At 45.4% G+C, this 23,883-nt stretch overlaps 2 non-coding genes across 2 annotated transcripts; one reads left to right on the top strand and one right to left on the bottom strand.

The window, feature by feature from the left end:
• Nucleotides 1-15,489: 15,489 nt before the first annotated feature.
• trnar-ucg (transfer RNA arginine (anticodon UCG)) lies at nucleotides 15,490-15,581 on the bottom strand. The gene is given in 2 exon segments: nucleotides 15,490-15,525; nucleotides 15,545-15,581. It is a non-coding gene; the product is annotated as a tRNA-Arg (tRNA).
• A 706-nt stretch (nucleotides 15,582-16,287) lies between these two features.
• On the top strand, nucleotides 16,288-16,368 carry trnas-gcu (transfer RNA serine (anticodon GCU)). The gene has a single exon. It is a non-coding gene; the product is annotated as a tRNA-Ser (tRNA).
• Nucleotides 16,369-23,883: the final 7,515 nt, after the last annotated feature.

The raw sequence follows: 23,883 nt of genomic DNA, 5'->3' as shown, positions 1-23,883 counted from the left end.
TCCGCCATTCTGTTTCTCATCCAGTCGCGCTCTCGACCCCCGGTCTCTGCATAGTCCACTCTCCGTTCCCGTTTCTCTCCCTCCCGCTTTCTGCCGACACCAAACACCCGATTCCGATCTCTCTCCACACCAGATCTCTCGACTTCCCTGACCTTTCTCTACCCTCATCTTTCTCACGCTACCTCACCAGTCTCTGTCCCCGTTTCATTCTCCCGAGTAACCACCCGTTCCCCCCCGCCCGACTCTCTGGCCAGTGTCGACTCCTTTTCCGGGTAATAACTTTTCTCTTCATTGACAATTCATGGAGTGTCGTGAAGATGGTCTCTGAACCTTCGTGTTTTATAGTTAAAATAATAAAATTTACTTTCTGGTAAATACAGATTCTGTATACCTCACTGATCATTATTACAAGGGGTGATTCTTCTAACAGTGGTGTCCATCATTAAAGTTGCCCCACCAACAGGTCCCGCCATCTACACAGTGTTACCACCGGGATGGAGATACAGAAGCCGGAAAGCTCACGCTCAGCGATTCAGGAACAGCCTCTTCACCTCCGCCACCTGCAACTCAGGTTTGTTTTTTCTCTATATTTAATTATCTTGTATTTAATTGTACTGCTACCGTAAAGTAACGAATATCACGACTTACGCCTATGATATTAAATCTGGTTCTAATTCTGATTCAGTTGCAGCGGGGATTTGTCAGTTTGAATTAGATGAAAGTCTGTCAGAACCTCGTGTGACGAAAGGCTCTACTGTGCTGTGATATTCTATGTTCTATGCTCTATCTAGTGTACCGCATCTCACTATTTAAGTCCAGTCGATTAATTATTTAAAGCTACGACGCCTTCCTTTCCAGACTATTCTCAGCGCGTCTGATAATATTGCAGGATCATTTAACAACAATAAGCCATAAATACCAGTGCCGGCCTCAGGATGATATCAATAGTTTTGCTCGGAAGGGACTCGTCAAGTATTACGTAATGATGAATTATCCTCGGTGTTCAGACTACGCTGGTCATGGGGTATGAAGGGAAGTATCTGGACAAACAGTAATATTAGCGATAGTCAGAATGGGCCAGTGCGTAGGAGGTCATGTCTAACCAATCTCACAGAGCTTTACGAGGTAGCTACCAGGAATGGTGTTGAAGGCAAGGCAGCAATGCCGTCTGCAGGGACTTCAGCAAGGAATTTGCAAGGTTACGTATGGGAGGATGCTCGAGATGTTTCAGTCGGGACTGGCTTTCACGATGAGGTAGTAAGATGGATTAGCCATAACTTTTCTCTTCATTGACTGTTCATTGAGTGTCCTGGAGTGATGATGGCGTGTGAACCAACGTGCTTGTTTAGTTGAAATAATAAAAGTTACTTGTTGGCAAATGCAGATTCTCTGTTCCTCACTGATCATTATTACTGGGGATGATTCTTGTCACAGTGGCGTCCATCAGTAAAGTTGCCCACCAACAGGACACGCCCTCTGCACAGTGTTACCATCGGGATGGAGATACAGAAGCCGGAAAGCTCAGGCTCAGCGATTCAGGAACAGACACTTCCCCTCCGCCACCTGCAGCTCATGTCTTTTTTTATCTCTAAATTTATTTATACTCTGTTTCATTGCACTGCTACAGCAAAGTTAGCAAATTTCACCACATACCCCGATGATATTAAATCCGGTTCTGATTCTGATTCAGATGAAGGGAGATGTGTTAGTTGGAACTTAAATTAGATGAAAGTCTGTCAGAACCTCGTGAGACGATGGGCTGTACTGTGCTGTAATATTCTATGCTCTATGCTCTATCTAGTGTACCATATCTTACTATTTAAGTCCAGTCGATTAATTATTTAAAGCTACGACGCCTTCCTTTTCCAGATTACTCTCAATACGTCTGGTAATTGTGCAGGAGAACTTAAAAACAAGAGGCCATAAATGTGAGTGCCGACCGCAGCATGATATCGATAGTTTTGCTTGGAAAGGACTCGTCAAGAACTACGAAATGAGGCGTTGAGACTACCCTGGTCATGGGGTATGACAAGAAGTATCTGGATAAACAGGAATATTAACGATAGTCATTATGGGCCAGTGCGTAGGAGGTCATGTCTAACCAATCTCACAGAGCTTTACGAGGTAGTTACCAGGAATGGTGTGGAAGGCAAGGTAGTTGATGCCGTCTAACAGGGACTTCAGCCAGGAATTTCTCGAAGTTCCGTAGGGGAGGATGTTCGAGAAGGTTCAGTCGCTTGGCTTTCACGATGAGGTAGTAAATTGGATTCGCCATTGGCTATGTTGGGGGAGGCAGAGTGTGGTAATGGATGGTTGTCTCTCTGACTGGGGACATGTGATGAGTGTAGTGTCCCAGGGATCGTTGCTGTGCCTGTTGTTGTTTGTCATCTATATCAATGATCTGGATAATAATGTCGGTAACTGGATCAGCAGATTTGCCGATGACAACAACATAATGGGTGTAGTTCACAGCGAGGAAGAGTACCGGAGCATGAAGCGGGATCCGGCCCAGCTGGAAAAATGGCTGAAAAATAGAGGATCGGAGTTAACGCAAACAAGTGTTGGAGTTTGCACTTTGGAAGGACCAGCCAGGGTTGGTCTGACACAATGAGAAATAGGGCACTGAGGAGTACGATCGAATAAACGAATCTCGGAATGCAGGTCCATAATTCAATGAAATTTGTTGCACAGTTAGACAGGGTCGTAGAAACAGCTTTTCGCACATTGGTCTTCCTAGACCAAAGTACTGAGTACAGGAGTTGGGACGTTACGTTGCTGTGGTTTAAGGCTTTATTGGAGCCCAATTTGGAATATTGTGTGCGGTTGGACTCAACTACCTGCAGGAAACATGCAAATAAGATTGAAAGAATGCAGAAAAAAATATTGCACGGCTATTGCCGGGACTGAATGTTTTGAATTATAAGGAAAGTTTACATAAGTTAGCACTTTATTCCCGAGCAGGTAGAAGACTGAGGGGATTTGATAGAGGTATACAACATTATGACGTGTATAGAGAATGTATATTCTCCAATTGCCTGCGATGGTTTTGAAAGGAAGACAAGCATTTGCCTTACCTTCGCTGCGTTTTCAGTTTGTGCAGTTTTGAATGTTTCATTTATTATTGATTTCAGTGGGAGACACGGATTCCACACCGGCCATGTGGATTCAGGGTTAAATGAATCGAAATCTGAGCGTATCTACTCCCGTTACGATAGAACTACGATTCACAGGTAAATTGGCATTTGGATAAATTGGTGTGTACTTAATTTGGGAAATTGGAATTGGCATTTTGGAAGGCTGGTTCTTTTAATAAGCAGCAGGTGCTGCTGCTGAACACTTTGAAATGCTGGTTTTAAGTTGTAGAGTTCCATTCGAAAAGAATTTTTCGAAATCATTGTATCATTTGCCCTGTAATATGTAAATAACAGGTCAGTTTAGAAAACGCGCTGGTGCAGTCAATCACTCAGCGATTTGTTTACATCGTCAGTCCTAATTCCATTAATTATCCAGGTGTTGCTGTGTGATCAGATTAAATCGGTTATTTCCCTCAGCCCTATTTCTTGGAGCACTGTAACTGCAGACTCGCAATAGAGTTGTAAAGTGTACCGAAGTTTCGGCTCTCCATGTGGAACACGGCTGCCCTTTGTCTCCCAGCCAAAATTCATTCTGTCTACTACATCATTTGCCTTCCAATTCTGAATCAACGCAAACAGGTTTCTCCAAATCCCATGCCTCCTGACTTTCTGAATGAGTCTACTATGGGGAACTGATCAAATGCCCGAACAAGATTAATGCACCCACATCGACTGTCCTGATTCTTCTGTTTGTTTTAGTTTCACTTTTTCAAATAATTCAATCTGACCCATAAAGGACAACATGTTATGTTGTCTCTCCGTAGCAGACTACGTTTCTCCAAATACTCATAAGTTCCTTCTTCAATAATCCTCTCCAGTAGTTTGCCCACTACAGTTGGAAGACTCCCTGGTCTATAATTCGAAAAAACTATCCCTATTATCTTTTGTCAACAAATGAATAACATTTTCTACCCTCCAATCATCCAGTTCTACTTCTGTGGCCAGCGAATACACAAATATCCTGTCCAAAAGCTCAGTAATATCTGAACTCGTCTTCCAAAATTACCTGGACTATGTCTCTTCCGGTATCGGGGAATCATCTATTACAAAGACTATATCTCTTCCGGTATCGGGGAATCATCTATTACAAAGACTAAATCCCTTCCGGCATCGGGGAATCATCTATTACAAAGATTATATCCCTTCTGGCACCGTGGGATCATCTGTCATAATGCTTTCCAGGTTTCCAGCGCATCCTCTTTTCAGCGTCGGCATGTTCGAGCACATCTGCCTTTTGACGCTGTGTTCACATTGATCAATGTATTCAGTGAGGATCTTCACCGCCTCCTTGGACTCCAGGCACTAGTTTTCCACTTTTACCTCTGACCTGCACACACTCTCCCCAGTCTCCTCCTGTTCTTCACAGTGCAACTCGTCAAGGATTTCTCAGATCCCCCTATCACTCTTTTTAAGTCCATTCTTAAATTCCTTCTTGTCTGCACTGTGACTTGCTATAGGTTTACCTGATCCTTTCTTCCTGTTCTGTAAGTATCGTTCTTTCTTCCTCTTGACGTGTTGTTCCAAATTTCTTGTCTCCCAGGGTTACTTTACATTGTCATCCTTTCCCTGCGTCACTGAGACAAGCCTATACTGAACCCCGTGTAAGTGCTCCCTAAACAATCTCCACATATCTGTTGCGCAATACCCCGAGTGCATCATTTCCCAATGTACGTTCCTAAACTCCTGCCAAGTAGCACCATAATTCCCAGACCCTCAATTGAACACATTCCATACTCTCTGGTCCTATCCCTGGACAAGGTAAAAAGAGGGGATTTCTGTCATATTGTTCTGAAATGCTGGCCCACCGAAGAGATCTATCACCTGACCCGTTTCCTTTTCTAATATTAGATCCAGTACGCACTGTTCGATAGTGCGCCTGTCGACATAGTGACATGAATCCTTCCTGGACACAACTGAGAAATTATGACATAATTAAACCTTTTACCCTGGGGAGATGCCAAAGAATATTGTGGAAGTTTCAGTTCCCCATGCCAATAAAATGGCAAATGTCCAAGTCCCGCTTCCCGATCGGTTCCTCACTGTTCCCGTTGCAGGGACGGCTGTATAGAATACTCCAAATGGGGTTATAATGTTTCTGTGTTCGTCTCCCAGTCTATTCCCAAACGAAAGCTCCACGTTGTCCTCCCTTTCTGCATCTGCAATACTATCCCTGGTATCCCATCTCACGCCCTTTACACTCTGTTACCCGACCCTGTCCAATTTGAAACATCTAAAACACGGAATTCCTGCAGCCATCCCAGCCCTTGTGACAGTCGAGTGTCTGTGATAGTTTGGAACAAACTTCAACCAACGTAACAATCACGCCAGCAGCATTGAGCGTTTGTATTGCTACCTACCTGAACTGTATGAAGTCAGCAACCTTCCGCCGATTCTGCAATTCCCGGAAGACCAGGCATATGAAAGTTTGATTTCACGACTTTTTTTGCCAAACCTGTTAATTGTAAAACGGCTTTATTTGAAAACTCCGCTGAATTGTCATTAGACGCGGGCTTTATCTACACAGATGGCCATTTAATGTAAACACATACTTCATTCCACTCCTCAGCTCTTCTCTGAATTTCCTCTGTGTCAGTGTGTAGATACAAGTATTGGTGCACATGCTGAGTACTTGCATCATGAACCCAAATTGCTGTAGGATGTATACCGGGGAACTCAAATATCTGTCCTCGTAAAAGTAGTTTTGCGCTTGCCATTTTAGAGAACGGGCTACATGGGGAATCCAAAATAATATGAAATTAGCTGATATAGAAAACAGCAAAATCATCGATTTTCTGCGTTTTCCCACCTCGGCATCTTTCTGATTGTCGCTGCTATGCCGAAGCCTTCTGCGGACTCTATTTGCCACAACGATATGTCTTACGGTTAACCCGTTAAACGCCAGGATTAATCCGATTGGTATCAATGGTGTTAAAATGCTCTGCAGTAATGTATATCCTCTCCACACGGGCGAAGTAGCGTATTCATATGTGGTGGTGCACCGCCACGGCGTGTTGTCAATAATGACGTAAGGTTGAAGGGCAAAGTAAAACGGAACACATTTCCCGCAGCTCACTATAACCACCGTCATCATAACCCCCGTTGCTGTTCTCTCGGTGCAGTATCGCTCCCGCAGCTTTCGGCAACATATTGCGATAAAGCGATCGAAGGTAAAACTGACCGTGAACCAAACAGAACAGTCCCGCGTCACAGCCGCAAATACAAGTGTCAGAGCGCATACAGGAGTGATGAGCAGGGATCTCCAATAAATATAGATATTGTTGGTCTGTTCCACTAAAGCAGAAACGATAACCTCCATCAGATCCGCTGTTGCCATTCCAACCAGGTAACGGGTGATGCATTTGGAGAGTCCGCATTTTCCCCGAGATAGGATCACAATCGCCGTTAAATTAACTGCAAGAAATTTGGAAACAAAATAGAAATATGGTCAGCTCCCTGAAAGCCTCCATTCTACCGATGCTATGCAGTGTATGGTCTGTTTGGAAGTCGAAAGCGGAAATCCAGTGTGTCCGGTCTCGGTCGCTGCACTCCGGCTGGAGGACAATGACGGAAGTGAGTGTCAGTGGATTGGCGACCTTCCCACAGTTTAGAGCGAGGCACCCGAGTTCCAGGACTCACGTACCGGTGAGCAGTCGATCGCTCCTGTAAACAACACCATTTCCATTAATAGAGGTGAAAGAACAGACGGGATTATTTGTAGCGGTTACAACATGGAATCAAGGAGATATAAAGCAAGAGTTCTCATTTACTGACTTACAGAACAGACCTACGTGTGGAAAATACACTGGTCCGTCATTTAAATCAGCTGCCACGTCTGTATAAGATAGAACTGACTGCACTGATAGAGACCCGGACCTAGAAAAGTAGAGACCAGCATCACTTCAGAAAGCCTAGCGAGGTGAAATTATGAAACAGTGACAATATCGGCACCAACTTAATTGACAAAAGTTGAAGAAAACACTGCGGTCAACGTATGGACAATGAAAATAAAACTATTAGATGCCTGAATCCTCCATTCCGGAAACATTTTTCAGCCGACGGTAACATCTGTGCTTAGTAACAGTGCGGATACCGCAGCAGAGAAACGACCGCACCATAAATAAAGTGACCAGCTCCGGCATCTTACCGGGGACACCAACCGCTACAATTGTGGGATAGAAAATGGCTGCGATGTAGTAAATTGCCGGATATCCCATATTCTGTCAGAAGCAGCGTTCAGTTGTACAGAGCGTTTCAGCTGCTCAGATGGACTGGTAATCGGTTTCCTAGACTTTTATTCAGGTTAAAGCAATTCCACTGAGGCAATTTGCGTGGCTATTACGCCAGGGACATTAGTGATAACGAACTGCACTAACAATTACGTAAACAATTTTAATCACTCTGTACCTGTGTCATGAATCTGACTCACCAAGGGATACTGCAATATTTTCACTTTTCAAAAAATGATGTGAATTTTCCATGTTTTTTTCCATGATACCTTGCTTCAGCTATTTAAATTGGATATTTTTATACCAGCGTTATTCTTAAAGTAGGCATTCATCTTGAAATAGATTTATTTTGTAACATTTGACGGAGCACATTCGCTTCTGAAATTGAGGGAAGGAGTTTGTTCTGGCGGGTGAAATCGTGAATACTTCATTATTAAAGGGGAACATTCGTTCATTATTTTCTTTCGTTCGTTCCAGTCATTCCGGGGGTGAGTGTTGGAAATCACAGTGACAGCTGACGTGTTACAATGACATGCACTGCACTTATCTTCTTCGAAACTATTTAAAAGATCCACAGCGATATTCCAGAGATCTATGATCAAAAAGGGAGCCTGTCTTCGGGATTTTAGCGAGGGCTGTGGATAGTTTGAAGAACAATGTTTTCCAGCGCACACATGGGCCGTTTGGCAGGAACCGGACCTCTGCCAGTGAATGACTTGACCACCCCGCACCCGTGACGTGTGATACAGTCCATGTAACTTTGAATATATTCGCAAACCTGCGACAATTCCACCGCTATTTCTCCATCCATTCTCTGTCTGAAACAAAGTAGCAAGTAAAATCTCTGAACTATCCGCAGGTTCCCAGGCTGTGCTATTATTTGCCACGAAGTTGTATTTTTTTCCTCCTGATTTACTGTCTTTCGACAATCACTATGAGTATGTGCAGAACAGCGGATGTGTTCAAGCTCACCTGTCAATCACACTTCCTTCTGCTCCTGCAGTGCACCGCTTCGTGCCGATTGTTGTTCTCGTACCGATGAACGGGCCTCGGCTTATTGGAGAGAGTCTCATCACTCTGTTTCCATTGTGGAACTCGTACTAACGTCCGGCCCTCGGTTGACTGGAGAAAGTATCACCTCTGCCTTCAAATTCATCCCTCCAAAGTGAGTTACTCTGTAACGTTCTGGGTTGAACTCCATCTTTAACTTCTCAGCTCTGCTTTGCGTCCTGTCACTGTCCTGTTGTAATCTCCACAAATGTGTAACCTGCAGGAAACTGCGAGGCAAGTTGGAAGCTCAACGTATAGCGGACCTCCCACCAGAACGCCTTGAAGCCTGCCCTCCTTTTACATATGTGGGACTCGATGTATTTGGTCCCTAGTCTATCACTACTAGACGCACCAGAGGAGGACAAGCAGAGAGCAAGCGGTGAGCCATCATGTTCAGCTGCATGAGTTCAAGAGCGGTACACATTGAGGTCGTCGAATCTTTGGATACATCCAGCTGCATTAATGCTCTCAGGCGCTTCTTTGCGCTATGAGGCCCTGCAAAACAGTTAAGGTCTGATTGCGGCACGAACTTTGTTGGAGCGTCTAAGGAGCTGGGGATGGACAAAACGGTGCTAAAGTACCTCAGTCAGCAGTGATGCAACTGGGAGTTTAACACACCACACGCCTCTCACATGGGAGGCGCATGGGAGCGGATGATTGGTATCGCCAGCAGAATTCTTGATTCAAAGTTTCTGCAGCAACGCACCCGACTGACCCACGAGGTACTGTGCACACCAATGGCAGAGGTCACAGCCATTATAAATGCACGACCACTCCTACCTGTGTATTCTGACCCGGAAAACCCCTTCATACTCTCGCCATCAATGCTCCTTACGCAGAAGGCAGGAGCTCCCCCTCCACCTGGGGACTTCTCTGATAAGGATTTGTACACAAAGCAATGGAGACAGGTTCAGGTTCTTGCAAATCGTTTCTGGTCTAGTTGGAGACATGAATATCCACCTTTGTTGCAACACAGACAAAAGTGGACAGAACCCTGCAGGAATCTTCAAGTTGGAGATTTAGTCCTGCTCAGGGAAAAGCAAATCGCCCGCAACTGCTGGCCAATGGCCAGAATCACTGCCACATTCCCTAGTAGGGATGGACATGTCAGGAAGGTTGAGTGGAAAACTTCTGACCAAGGTGATGTGATAACTTACCAAAGGCCAGTTGCAGAAGTCATTCTACGTCTACCTAAGGACTGATTTAGAGACTGAAGTTTTGTATTATGTTCATAGTGACCTTATGAAGGCCAAGCGGGGAGTGTCTTGCCTTTAAGGCATTTGTTTAGTTTATCATATTTTCGCTTTAATAATTCGTTTGTAATCGTTTTCTAGTTAAAGTTAAGGTTGTTTAAAGTAAATTCGTTGTCTGTGATATATCGCGGTATGCGATGACGTCACACCCGGTTTCGCCGCGTCTTGTGGGAAAATATCGGTTTGGAGAAACGGGAAGGAGGGGGCTTATGTGTGCAGGATCAGCGCGAGAAAAGTTTTTTTTTTTCTACGCACTAGAAACATCAGAGAAGCAAAGCCGTAAGTTAATAAGATAATCGATATGTTGAATTAAAAATGTTAATGCTGATTCTGTTAAAAGTAATAACGGTCGATAAAGTTTATGTTTTTTGTTATTTAAAGAGTTGCGGATAGCTTGTGTTGATGTATTTAAAGTCAGTCGATGGCGTAGGTAGATTCTGACTGTATGTTGCTCTTTAATGTAATATAGTTGTTGTAGTTTTACTTTTGCAAGTATTAATGATGTAAATGTGATGTCAAGAAGGAAACAAATACTGTATATATTTTGTATTGTTTTATCAACAGTTTTCACCATACGTTAATATGGAAGAGTGTACAGTAAACGGTTAATCTTACTGGGACCGCCTCATTGACTGGTTTATACTTGGTGTTTAGTTCCGAGTTATTTTACACCTGTGCGAGAACACTACATAATGAATAAATGTGATAAATATTGCCACGAATCTACTGCACAGCACTTTGCAGATCTCTTGTTCACCCAGTGCTTCAGGTTAAGGAACAGTCTGGACTCTGAATGAATCAGTGGGTAACATTGGTTCTCCAGTGTCTTTATAAAGATTGTGACATTCAGATTATCTTCTGAGTCCTGGGTCATTTTTGTCTCTGTCTATCGCCTCGAAGCAATTCAGAAGTCGGCTCTCCGATTCCCGCGACATTGTTGCCGATACATCTGGTGTCTTGTTCCTCACCCTCCGCCGGGATGGAGGTAGGAGAAAGAAAATCAGACGTTCAGAATGCCCGAAATATGGTATGGGGGTGGAATGGTAGGCTTTCCTGATCGTGCTCCAACAGTGGTCGAGAGTGCCGGAGCCCCTGGTACTGTGGATGACGTGCTGATGACAAATCAGCCTAGATTTCTTTAAATAAGCCTGATAGAAACCCGCGCAATGATTTGAAAGTCCTCAGGGTAGGCAGTTCCTTGTTTGCTGGTCGCGGCACTCAGTACATGGTATGCTTGCTTAACATCTCCTCTGGCGGTATGTGAAGTGCCGTCCGGATCAATGAGGAGAACCTCTCGGTAAGCAGCACCGACAGAACTCAATCATTGGATGTTGTGATTGGGGGAACAAGGGTGCGGCAAGACCGCTATGTACGGAGAGCATGAAGAGTTAGTCATGAAACAACACCGCCGTTCCACCGCCCCCCACCCCCAGCACCACAATACCTTCTTATCTTCTCCGAACGGTGGACTGAGAATCCTTCCGGTTGTTCCACCGAACTGAGCCATGTCTCCATGAAACAGAGAAGACAGCAATACCTCATTTCCTTCCGAAACTGCAATGTTGCGCTGACGTAATGCATCTTGTTTTCAAGTCATTGGCCTTTGGCTAAGAAGATGCCCGGTAAAGGATGCTTCATAGCCCGGCGATTTAGTCTGGCTTGAAGTCTTCCGAACCGACCTCTTTTCCGGCAATGGTAATGGCTGACCTTCGTTGATCGCTGAAAGGTGCCGCACCATTCCCGAGAGTCAAGTCCATCTGGTCCTTCAGCAGCTCGTTAAACTGCCGATTAATTTAGACAGCTCAACAGTAAGTTTCTTAAAGGGAAATTAGGGGTTTCACATTGCAGCCACAGTGTTTCAGCAGAAATACATCGAGATATTTTGCGAGCTGTTGGCATTACGTCGCGTGCATCGCCAGTGCCATCGTGGATCTTTGGATTTATAAACAAATCTCAAAATTCCTAAAGCCGTATCAATAATGTAGACATCCCTCTCTTACTTTTGCCTACAAAATGCATCACCTCGCACATCATGGTTAAATACGATCTGTCTTTGATCTGTACAGCAAATGGAACAACGATGTATAAAATGCAGGCCATTGAGTCTAACAGCGTTGGTGGAAGAGTTACAGGAGGGGATGCGGGTGTTGGGATCTGACAGCATTTAAACAGGCAGAGGCTAATTTGAGGTAATCAGGTGGTTCCTAAATTTCTAAATGACATCAGTATCGGTGGTGTCTTGGACAATGAAGCGGATAGACCAACTTAGAAACTGTTCAAGGATTGGCAGGTGGAATTTAATTTGACAAAATATAGCACTTTGTAAAGTTAAGGCAGGGCAATTCTTGCATAGTAAATGGCAGGACTCTGGGAATTTTGCAGAATTAGATGAACCAAGCCGAAGGATGCACATTCGCTGAAACCGGTTACACACGTAGAAAAGGCACAGGAAGGATGCCATGAGACTGGAAACATACCGGGAACGTTTCGTGAGAATATTTCTTTGAACACTCGATTATTAGTTTGTGTAAGCTGAGAGATTTCTCCTTGCAGCATAGGACGCCGAGGGGTGACATTCACGACGGTCACATATAGGCGTCAATATGTTTGTTGTGATGCGTCTAGTGTGATAATATTGTGGGTAGTGTTTGTGGCTCTCACTTTCGGCGAGGAGAAAAGGAGAGCTGAACGTGTAATTCTCTCCCTGCCAGCGCACAGCCTCTCCGACAGAAAGCCTCATGTAGTGTCTACTCGCTGGCGACACAGGCAAACTGAATTACTTTTGGACGCAGGCTGAACTACAAAGGGGCAGGGAGGACGTCTGGCTCCTGCACACGTAGCTCGCAGGACCACCGGTGCGTGGACGCGTCCTGGTGCTCGTGTACAGATCCCTATGGGCAGCCTCGGGAGAGACGAACGCTATGGGAGTAGCACGGACAGCAGATCCGGAATGGAGCTCCTTACCGGCTGAACGTCACAGAGCGCCCTTCCGGCAATATCCCCTCACGCTTCTCTGGGTTGAACTCCATTTGCCACTTCTCAGCCCAGTTTTGCATCCTATCAATGTCCCATTGTAACCTCTGACAGCCCCCTACCCACACTATCCACAGCACACCCCACCTTTGTGTCATCATCAAATTTACTAACCCATCCCTCCACTTCCTCATCCAGGTCATTTATAAAAATCACAAAGACTTGGGGTCCTAGAACAGATCCCTGAGGCACTCCACTGGTCACCGGCCTCCATGCAGAATATGACCCGTCTACAACCACTCTTTTCCTTCAGTGGGCAAGCCTGTTCTGGATCCACAAAACAATGCCCCTTTGGATCCCATGTCTCCTTACTTTCTCAATAAGCCGTGCACGGTGTACCTTATCAAATGCCTTGCTGAAATCCATATACACTACATCTACTGCTCTACCTTCATCAATGTGTTCAGTCACATCCTCAAAAAAATCAATCAGACTTGTAAAGCACGACCTGCCTTTCACAAAGCCATGCTGACTATTCCTAATCATATTATGCCTTTCAAAAGGTTAATAAATACTGCCTCTCAGGATCTTTTCCATCAGCTTACCAACTACTGAAGTAAGCCTCACTGGTCTACAATTTCCTGGGCTATTTCTACTCCCTTTCTTGAATAAGGGAAGAACATCTGGCAACCCTCCAATCCTCCGGAACCTCTCCTGTCCCCATTGATGATGCAATGGGGACGGTATGATCCCGAAATTAAAGGGATTACGTGTGAGAAGCGTTTGATTAAATGTGGGTGCATATTATTGACAGCTATAGATTATTGAAAGACTGCGAGAGTATGGATGTGGTGGGAATAATTCACATAGTGGAGGGAGTCTAGGACCAGACGGCACTGCCTCAGAATACAAGGGCGCCCCTTTAGAAGAAAGATGAGGATAAAATTCTGCCATCTCGGGAACTCATTGCTATGGACGGCTGTAAAGGCAGAACAATTGGGTTTTTTATATAGCAAAAGTTTCTGATCAGTCAGGGCGTCAAAGGTCACAGGCAGAAGGCGGGAAAATGGGGGTTGAGGGGAATAATAAAGCTGCACAAGCAACAACAAAGGTATCAATAGCCCCCCCCCCCAACGTTTCAGCAAAAATCATCAGCGCCCACCACCCACCATGTAAGCAATGGCAAAGTCCCTAAAGAGATAGATGTGCTCAATGGTGGAGAGCTTTACCAGACATGTACTGGGTCGAACCCACCACATTCTGTAGGAGCTTACGTTCATTGACATTGATGTTCCCATACCGAGCCATGAGGCAGCCAGTCGATACACTCGGTATCACATTTACAGAAATGTGTCAAGGTTCCAGATGTCCTGCCGATCTCCGCAACTCCGACGAAACCAGAGGCGCCGCCGAGCTTACTTCGCATTTGCCACTTGTGATGGGTCCAGGGCGAATCATGTGAAATAGGAACACCCGGGGATTTAAAGTTGCTCACCCTCACTGATCCTCCGATGAGGACTGGCTCGTGGACCTCTGGTTTCTTCTCCCTTTGCTTTGCTTGCATTGAGTGGGACGTTCAAGGGCGGGGTGGAAGCTGGAGGCGAAGTGGTTGACATTGTCGAGCTCAGTGTGAATGCAGGAAGCGGCAGTAATAGCGCTGGGAGCGCTGGGGTGAGTTACCGGGGAAGGTTTGGTACATTGGTTTGGTAGATTGATTTACTTAGGCAACGAAAATGGAGACATATATGGGACACATGCGGGGTGTCCATGGCTACCCATTTAATTTGGAGTAAGCGGGAGGAGCCGAAGGAGAAACTGTTGAGGTGAGGACCGGTTCTGCCAGACGGAGGGTGGTGATGATAGAGGGAAGCTGGTGGTTGTTTCCTTTAGAAATGTGGAGAGTTTTAAGGCCCTCTTGATGAGGGACTGGAAATCATGGAGAAAAATGCGACGGTCGGGGCCAGGGAATCGACAGTTTGTGAGTTGATCGAGAGCACAGGAAGCTTCGCGAATGTAGGTGGGAAGGGGCTGAATTATGGAGCATAGTTGGACTGGAGCTGTAAGAACACAGGATAGTGGGGCAGGAACTGGCAGAGGACAATGTGCCTAAGCGGACATTTAGGCTTATGAATCGAGTAGGAGGTAGAAACGGACAGTTCAGGGACAATGGAAACACAGGTTATCCACTGTGAATGGAGGTTCTCCGGAGTTGATGATGTCAGTGATCGTGCCGGATGCAGTCTCTGATGATCCGGAGTCGGGATTCTTCGAGGCGTAGGCATCGATGATTGTGTGTGAAAGTACCGCCTAGTCTCAGCCAGGTGGAGGTCAGTCCGTCACTCTACAACAACAGCACTTTGTCAGCAGGTTGGATGGTAACTTTGGGACGGTGCTGAGAGATTAGAGGGCAGGTAAATTCAGTGGGGGTAAGGTTCGAGAAGCGGTGAAGATTCCTGATGTTGAGGCGGTTGATGTTTGCTCGGGAATTAGTGATGAAGACATACCACAGCAGGCAGATAACCAGCGTGCTGTGTCCGAGAGGAGGAGGGGTTGGAACCAGAAGAAATCACCCTCAGTGCTGTGTGGTGAATTCTTGCCGATAAGATCTGATCGGAGACGGAGCTGAATGTGAAATAAACTTCACCTTCCAGCAGCAGCTCCTCCTGAAGGTCTGAGAAGCTCCAGCAAATTGTTTATGAAAGTGTCTGCAGAAATACTACACAGACTAGACACATAATATTATATGTTGCGTACAACGAAGACGAGGCATTACGTTTTCCCCGAGGGTGGAGTACTCCGATTAATCCCCACGCGGACAATCATGCTGCAGGGAGTGAACAGTTTGTCAAAAAGGGACCGTGGCAGGACTCGAACCTGCAATCTTCTGATGACTTCCACCAGTCAAGCACCGAAGTCAGACACCTTATCCATTAGGCCACACGGCCGTATTCTGTTAGAAAGGCCAAGGGGGAAATGGGGAACATGCTGACTGCTGCAAAGAGTTTCCACCTGTAAAATGATTTCTTGACCGAGCTAAAAGTACTCGCCTGCAGTGATTTCATCCCAGGTGAACATTCGACCATTGCTTTGTCAATATCTCTCCATACATTCCTGCTTTGGGTTGTTCAATATTCCATTTCTGTCACACAGAAAGGAATTGTCAAAGGCACACCCCACTGTCTTTTGCAGCGGCGATATGCTCTGGGATGGAATCAGTAACAATGGTCCACCACATTCAATACATTATTGACAGGGACCCGATTTATTTTCAGTTATTTCAGCCGGTTGGTTTGGTATTCAGAACCGGGCGGCCATGTGTTTGTGTCGGTTCAGCGTTAGGGTGTCGGATCTGCGGCTGCGCAGATGCGGACGTTGCCTTCAGCGCGTTCTAATGCGGTAGTTATCGGGTATTGCATTTGCCCAATACACGGAATATCGTCATTCTTGAACCAGATGGCAAATTCCTGTAATATCTGTTTACATTAAATCGAACAATATGATAACAAAGCTATTGAAAATGTATTTCCATGTTTCCTGTGGTTGGCACATATTTCTCTAAACTGTCCTTATCCACTTCCATGAATTCTGGAAAGTACGGCGAGCAAAGCAATTCGGCAGAGAATCTGAACATAAATGTGTGGACCTTAAGCAGACGAGGTGGCTGAGAGGTTAAGGCGATGGACTGCTAATCATTGTGCTCTGCACGCGTGGGTTCGAATCCCATCCTCGTCGTCCCGATATTTATCGGGGGGGGGGGGGACCACCTTTAACACTGTCACTTTAAAACATCCAGATTTTTGTCACAGTGACACCAGACGGTTTTGTTACGCGAATCATGAAAAGCAATATTCATCATTATTTCTCACCAATTTGGCCGCGATACCACAAGATATAGGAGCAAAATTGGGCTATTCGGCTCACCGATCTCCGCCATTCCATCACGGCTGAGGCCTCACCTTGAGTATTGTGAACAGTTTTGGGTCCCTCAGTTTAAAAAATATGCGCTAGCATTGGAGAGAGTCTAGAGGACTTTCACAAGGATGATTGATGTCTCTGGGACTGTACTCGCCGGAATTTAGAAGGATGAGAGGGGAATCTCATTGAAACTATTCGAATATTGGAAGGACAAGACAGAGTAGATGTGGAAAGGGGGATTCCCATGGTGGGAGAATCTAGGACAGGAGGGCACAGCGTCAGGATAGAGGGGGTGCCCTTTCAAAACAGAGTTGGAGAGAAATCTCGTTAGACAAAGGGTAGTGAATTTGTGAAGTTTATTGCCACATCCAGTTGTGGAGGCCAGGTCGTTGGGTGTATTTAAGGCAGAGATTGATAAGTTTTTAATTGTGACATAACACCAAAGGTTACGGGGAGAGGGCTGGGAACTGGAGTTCATGAGAATAGAGAAAAAAAAGGATCAGCCACGATTGAATGGCGGAGCAGACTCGATGGACCAGATGGCCTAATTCTGCTCCTATGTCTTATGGTCTTCTGGTCATACATATCACTCCTCTCAACTCCATTCCCCTGCCTTCTCCTCGACACAGCTGACTCCTTACTACCTATCCACTTCTTCAACCTCCACTTTAAATATACCCAATTACTTGCCCTTCACGGCTTTCCGTGGCAATAAATTCCACAAATCCATAACTTTCTGGCTACAGAATTTGCTTGTCCCTTTTCTAATTGGATGCCTTATTTGAGTTTGTGCCTGCTGGCCATCGCGTCTAGCACTACATGAAAATCCTCTCCATGTCATTCTAATTCAGCCTGATAATATTCGATTGATTTCAATGAGATCCCGGTCTCATTCTTCCACCATTCCAGCGACCAAGGCCCAGCGTCCTAAAATAATCTTCATATATAACTCTTCCCTTCCTGGCATCAATCACGTGACCGCCCTCTGGACTCCGACCTTTGCCGGCACATCCGGTTTAGATAAGGGACCCAACTGTTCACCATATTCCAACTGCGGTCTCACCGAAACCTAACAAAGGTTCAGCATTACACATTTGTTTTTTATTTCTATTTCTCTGAAATAAATGCCGACATTGCATTTACCTTCCTCACTGCTGTCTCAAACTGGCAATGAAACTTTAGAGAATCCGCACTGGGTCTCCGAACTCATGTCACATCTCTTCTTTGCTGATTTGTCCCGATTAGAAAGTAGTCTTCGCCTTGATTACTTCGCGCTCAGTGCATTTCCATACAATTCCCTGCGGTATAGCCCATCTGTCACTTCATTGCCCGTCTCGTCATCTGCCCAAGGTCTTCCGCACACTTTCTGCTTTCCCAAGACCACCGACCTTTCAACCGATATTTGGATTTTCCTCAGAGTTTGCCGCAAAACCACCAATTACGTCATCCCGATTACTGGACATATACTGTGAAAAGGTGCAGCCCTAATACCGACTAGTAACCGATAGCCAAGTCCTCTTTATTCTCACTGTTTGCCTCCACCCAGACAGCCATTCGTCTATCTATGGCTGTATCTCTGCTGTATTATGAGGGGCGTTTATCTTTTGTTTATCAGACGTGTGCGCTGCGCTTTGTCAACGTGTACTGAATTTCCAGTAAGCAAAATTTAGTGTCTTTCCTTTGTTTATTCTGCCTGTTATTTTCTCAATGAATTCCAAACAATTTGTCAGGCTAGATTGCTCCTTGAGAAATCGTGCTGAGATTGGCCTATTTTATTGTGTGCCTCGAAGTGCCGCAAAACTTCATCGTTAATAAAGAACTGCAACATCGCCCCAAACACTGAGGTCAGGCTGATGTTCTCCCTTTTGCTTCCTTCCCTTCTTAAAGAGTGAAATACGCTTCCGATACTATTCGAAAATATTGTGATTCTCGAAGGACCACTACAAGTGCCTCCACAGTATCTTGGGGGCAAGAGGGTTGGCGTAAATGTCGACAAAACATGCGATGGCGAATATTTTCGCTTTTTCGATCTCTCTGCGTCTGTCCTTTAATTTATTATCAGAGTGGGCAGACTTTATACAGCCTTGGAATTCGTCTCCGTACAGGCGGAAAAAAAACCTAATGAAACTCATTAAAACAAAAGAGGACAGTCAAACACCCAGTGTGGAGAGCGAGAGAGAGAGAGAGAGAGAGAGAGAGAGAGAGAGAGAGAGAGAGAGAGAGAGAGAGAGGTAGAGAGAGGAGAGTGAGAGAGAGGGAGAGAGAGAGAGAGAGAGAGAGAGAGAGAGAGAGAGAGAGAGAGAGAGAGAGAGGAGAGAGAGAGATAGAGAGAGATGAGAGGGTAGAGAGAGAGAGAGAGAGAGAGGGGAGAGAGAGAGAGAGAGAGAGAGATGAGAGAGAGAGAGAGAGAGAGAGAGAGAGATGAGAGAGAGAGAGAGAGAGAGAGAGAGAGAGAGAGAGAGAGAGAGAGAGAGAGAGAGAGAGAGAGAGAGAGAGAGAGAGAGAGATCGTTCAAAAATAAAAGCACGAAAACAGTATTCACAACTAAAGGTCACAAAGTCAGGCATCACTGCTGCCGGACAAGAATCCACCAGTTGCAGGCCACAGCCTCAGGCCAGCACAGAAACGAGCAAACCCCGCGGAGAAGCGAGCAGAGCCGAACAGTCCCTCGCCTGCGGACTCCGACAACGGACCACTTCGATCTGTCCAGTTTCTTAAATGGACAAAACCTTGGGTCATTTCTCGCTCTCTGTTACTTCGACACGGCCTCGCGCTCGGGTTTCGTCACTTCGGTTAGTCAGTACCCGACACGGACATCGTCTGTATTTCCACTTGTAAGCATGACTTAAGAGAGTTTGCTGATAACCTGAAAGAAGGTGAGACGGCCGGTTGCAATGCGGAAATTTGGACTTGCGTACTGATAGATAGAAAGAGTAAATGAAAATTCTGCACATGCAGGTCAGTGATTGAAAATGTGAGGGAAGAAGCATCAAGTGGAGAATATTGCACGGAAGTGAAATTCAAAGGGATTGAGATGTCCTTGCGTGTGAGATATAGAAAAGTTAGTAGGATGGTGCATCAAAACTGTTAACGCAGCAAATAACACTGTGATATTTATTACAACAGGGCTGGAGTTTAGAAATACAACTGTGCAGAGTATTAACACAGACACACCCTCGACTACTATATACGGTTCTAAATTCCCTATTTAAGGGAGAATACGTTCACGTTGACTGCCCAGAACATATCACCTCAGCGAATTCCTGGATCAAAGGTGTGCTCTTATCACGAAAAGCTAAAGATTACAGAGTGAGGGGTGACCTTTTTGAACCAGACAGAACCTGAGAGGACACAGCCGGTTAGATGTTGAGAGGGAGGTAAAGAAACACACAGCACGAAAATAGGCTCTTCAACCTATTAACTCCTTTCCAGCCATCAAAGTCTATTTTAAAACTAAATATGCCCAGCCCTTCATATTCCCCTTACATTCCCATTTGTTCTCATGCACAGTCTACCGCTCACCTGCATTTAAAGCGACACATAAAACAAACCGAAATCACACATATATTTGGGATGTTGGAGGAAACTGGAATATCCGAGTTAACTATCTGTGAACACGAGGATTCCGTTGTAATCTCCACTTAACCCACCCAAGGGATATGTATCCACTTGCAAATAGAGCTTTCAACAAGCGGACATAATGAGGCCGATTGACAACTGAGGTATATCGCAATTTCCTCTCGTGGAAAAGGAGTGAATATCTGAATTCTCTCCCTTAGAGGTTCGCTGAGATTGGATCACTGGCTGTACTTAATAAGGAAGGGGATACATTTTCAAAGACTGGGAATTTAGAACAATGGGGGCCTGGTACAGGAGAGAAGTTGAGAGATGGTAAAGATCCATGGATAGTAATCGACTGTTAGGACTGTCTTGAGGGGCTGAATCGCCGACTGCTGCACCTGTTTTATTATGTTCCTGTCTAAAGTGAAAGAGAGATCCCGGGTGATAAACTCGGAACACAGGGACTTGGAGGGAAGGGTTGGGGGATTTACCTTCAGGATGATAAATTGAACAGGGCTGGGCAGCAGCAATATCCAAGAGGGAATTCACGTCTTCCCCAGCCCATCGTCACTCTTTCACCTCAGTCTCATTTATATTGGTTGTTCAAAGGCTTGGGGAAGAGGCTGGACACAAAATATTCACCGTCCATTCCCCCGCACACAGTAGTTGCCTGACATGCTGACATATTGCATCAGAAGTTATGTTTGATCCAGGTTTCCGTATCTGGAGTGTCTCATGTCTCGATGATGCTCAGTGTTCTTGTGACTTGTCACCAGATGTTGTCTCTGTCTTTCCCATGCTGACACCATCTTTCTCAGTCTGACAACTTCCTGTAACAAACACCACATCGGTAAGTACTGCAGCCGCAAATACTTTCACCACAGACAGGTCAGTGACAATATATCTGATTCTGATTGGGAAATGACCTGTGAAAGCTACACTGTACAATAGGCAGCAAGAAATTCAAAATGCATGAAGAAAGATCTTAAGTGGATCAACTGTGGCAATGGGCTGCGTCCTGGGGAAGGAATTTATAATCAATTTGAATTAATGTAATCACGCAAGTACAGCCCATTCAAGCAAAGCAGAACCAGCCTATGTTTGTGATCTGCACCAGCTCCTTTACCCACGCCCCTTTCAAGTGGCCGTCATATTATCTCTTCCCATCTCTCCTTATGGAATTATGCAGCCACCCTTTGAATAAGTATTGAGCTGAATTTTGAGGAACTATCTCCAGGTGTAAAGAAGGCCCACGACAGCTGCAGATACCAGCTGAGTTCCTAGGAATATAATGGCAACATTCCCTGTGGAAAATGACCGTGCACAGGACAAACTCCCCCACATCAGCAGAGTGCCCATGTTGGACTCTGGGATGTGCATACAGGAATATAATAGATATTGAGGGAGCGCGGGCATACATACGCAGGATCAAACCCCATACTGTAATGTTGAACCCAGTGTGTGATGTGCTCTCACCCACGACAATTTCCACCCGTACAATGGCCCATCATCATCAGGCCTCTCTTTTTCTCACAATCTTCCTCAGTAACTGAAACAAGAGAGTTTTGCTCACTCTGTTGTTGGAATAAAATGATTAGACTGGTCGTATTGTAGAAGGGTTTTATAAGGATGTTACTTGGTCTAGAGGGACAGAATTATGGGATGAATTTGGCCAGGCTGAGTGTTTACTCCTTTGAACGTAGATGAATGGGAATGAAAGCTATTGGAATGTTTACAGTTACATATAAGGCGGTCGCTGACAGACTTTTCTGTTGCGTGGGTGTGTCCAAAATGAGTGGCGCAGGTTCAGGCTGAGTGGGCAAAGATTTAGAAGGCGCTGAGCATCAGGAATGAGGCCAGGGAACGTGGTTGAGGCAGCTTCACTGGGATCATTGAAGAGGCGCTTCGGTCGGTACATGGGCGATGTTTTAAATATCGATATAAGGGACAAAGCTGAAGTTGAATTTATTATTATAATTAGCACAAGAGCATGGATGAACAGTTACAATGCGCGAAGTTTCTGTGAGGTACATCCCACCTCACCTGGAAGGACTGTTTAAGGCCCTGAGGGAGGAGGTGTAGGGGCAGGTGTAGTACTTGCTCCGCTGGTAAGCATAAGCTCCAGGAGAGCGATCTGTGGGGAGGGATGAATGGACAAAGGAGTCGCGTGGGGAGCGATCCCCGCCGAAAACAGGAAGTGGCTGGGGAGGGGGGGGGGGGGGACGTGAATTGAAGATATGCATGGTGGTGGGATTACTTTGGAGATGGTCATAAGAGGAGAGGGATGGAGTGATTAAATATGAAGGGTATCACGCCAATAATATCAACAATCATCCAGTTTTTTCGGTTATATATATAGAAAAAAACATGGGAGTGTAAACATTGCTGGGAAATAGCGCTGTAGAGATAATAACTGGATTCAAGGGAATGGCGGACGAACTGAACAAGTACCTTGCACCAGTCTTTACTGTCGAAGACCCTGACAGTGTGCTGAGAGTTCGAGGGTGTCCGGGGCAGAAGTGAGGGCGGTTGCTTTGACTAAGGAAAAGCTGCTTGAGAAACTAATCAGTCTGAAGGTAGATCGGTCACCTTGAAATGACGGGAAGACTCCCCAGAGTTTTAAAAGTGGCGACTAACGGCATTGTGGGTGCTTTAGTAATCATCTTTCAAATATTAATATACTCTGGCATAGTTGCAGAGGACTGAGAATACCAAATGACACTTCAGTCTTCAGGCAGGGAGGGAAGCTTCAGAAAGGAAATTGTAGGGTAGTTAGCTCTATAATTAGACCTAAGTGGTTAGGAAAATTTTGGAGTAGATTGTTAAGGAAGCGGCTTCAGAATAATCGAAGGCACGTGACAAAATAGTTTTCCTTAAGGGAACCTGGCAAACTCGCTGGAATTATTTGAGGAAGTAACAAGCAGGATGGACAAATGAGAATCGGTGGATGTTGTGCACTTCGATTTTCAGAAGGTCTTTGACAAGATTCTGCACACCAATCTGCCCAGTGGATTACATGAAAGGCAGTAGCATACGTCGAGCATTGGCTGGTTGACAACAGTGAAGGGATGGGTTTCGGGTTGCCTACCGGTGACTAGGAGTGTTCCACAAGGGTGTGTTAGGACCGCTTTTTTAACGATGATGAAATTGATGGCCCTGTAGCGAAGACTGCGGACTATGCGTAGACAGGTGGAGGAGCGGCAAGTGTTGTTTTAAGGAGGGCGGGTGCAGGAGGACAGAGACTGATGCAGAGAATGGACAAAGTGGTGGTATGAATCGCTTCGCGCTCGGAAGTTACCCGTCGTCCCAACTCCTACTTCAATGGTGTTGTAAAACTCCGATCGGGTGGAAGACCCATCAGATGATGAATGGAAGAAGATACCGTGTTCGAATCCACAGACACGAGGTACTGTGGTGTTTCTCCTTGTAGTGAAACTCCGATCGGGTGGAAGACCCATCAGATGATGAATGGAAGAAGATACCGTGTTCGAATCCACAGACACGAGGTACTGTGGTGTTTCTCCTTCTGGTGAACAGTAACTAGAGATCTCAAATATCAATTATTATTTTAAAAAGAACCCACATTATCAGCTGAGTGTTTTCTACAATTTCTGTTTTAATTCGGATTTCCAGTATCATATTTCCTTTTTCTTTTCAAAAATCGATTATATTGCAAGATAATGTCCAGTTAGTTGCAGAGAGAGAGAGAGAGAGAGAGAGAGAGGGGGGGGGGGGGGAGACGGAAAAAGATCAGACGTTTTTTTTCCGGTG

The sequence above is a fragment of the Hemitrygon akajei genome, unplaced genomic scaffold (genome assembly GCF_048418815.1).
Source record: "Hemitrygon akajei unplaced genomic scaffold, sHemAka1.3 Scf000099, whole genome shotgun sequence".
Classification (NCBI taxonomy): domain Eukaryota; kingdom Metazoa; phylum Chordata; class Chondrichthyes; order Myliobatiformes; family Dasyatidae; genus Hemitrygon; species Hemitrygon akajei.
The sequence above is the reverse complement of the archived record's forward strand: the minus strand, read 5'-3'. Positions and strand labels throughout refer to the sequence as shown.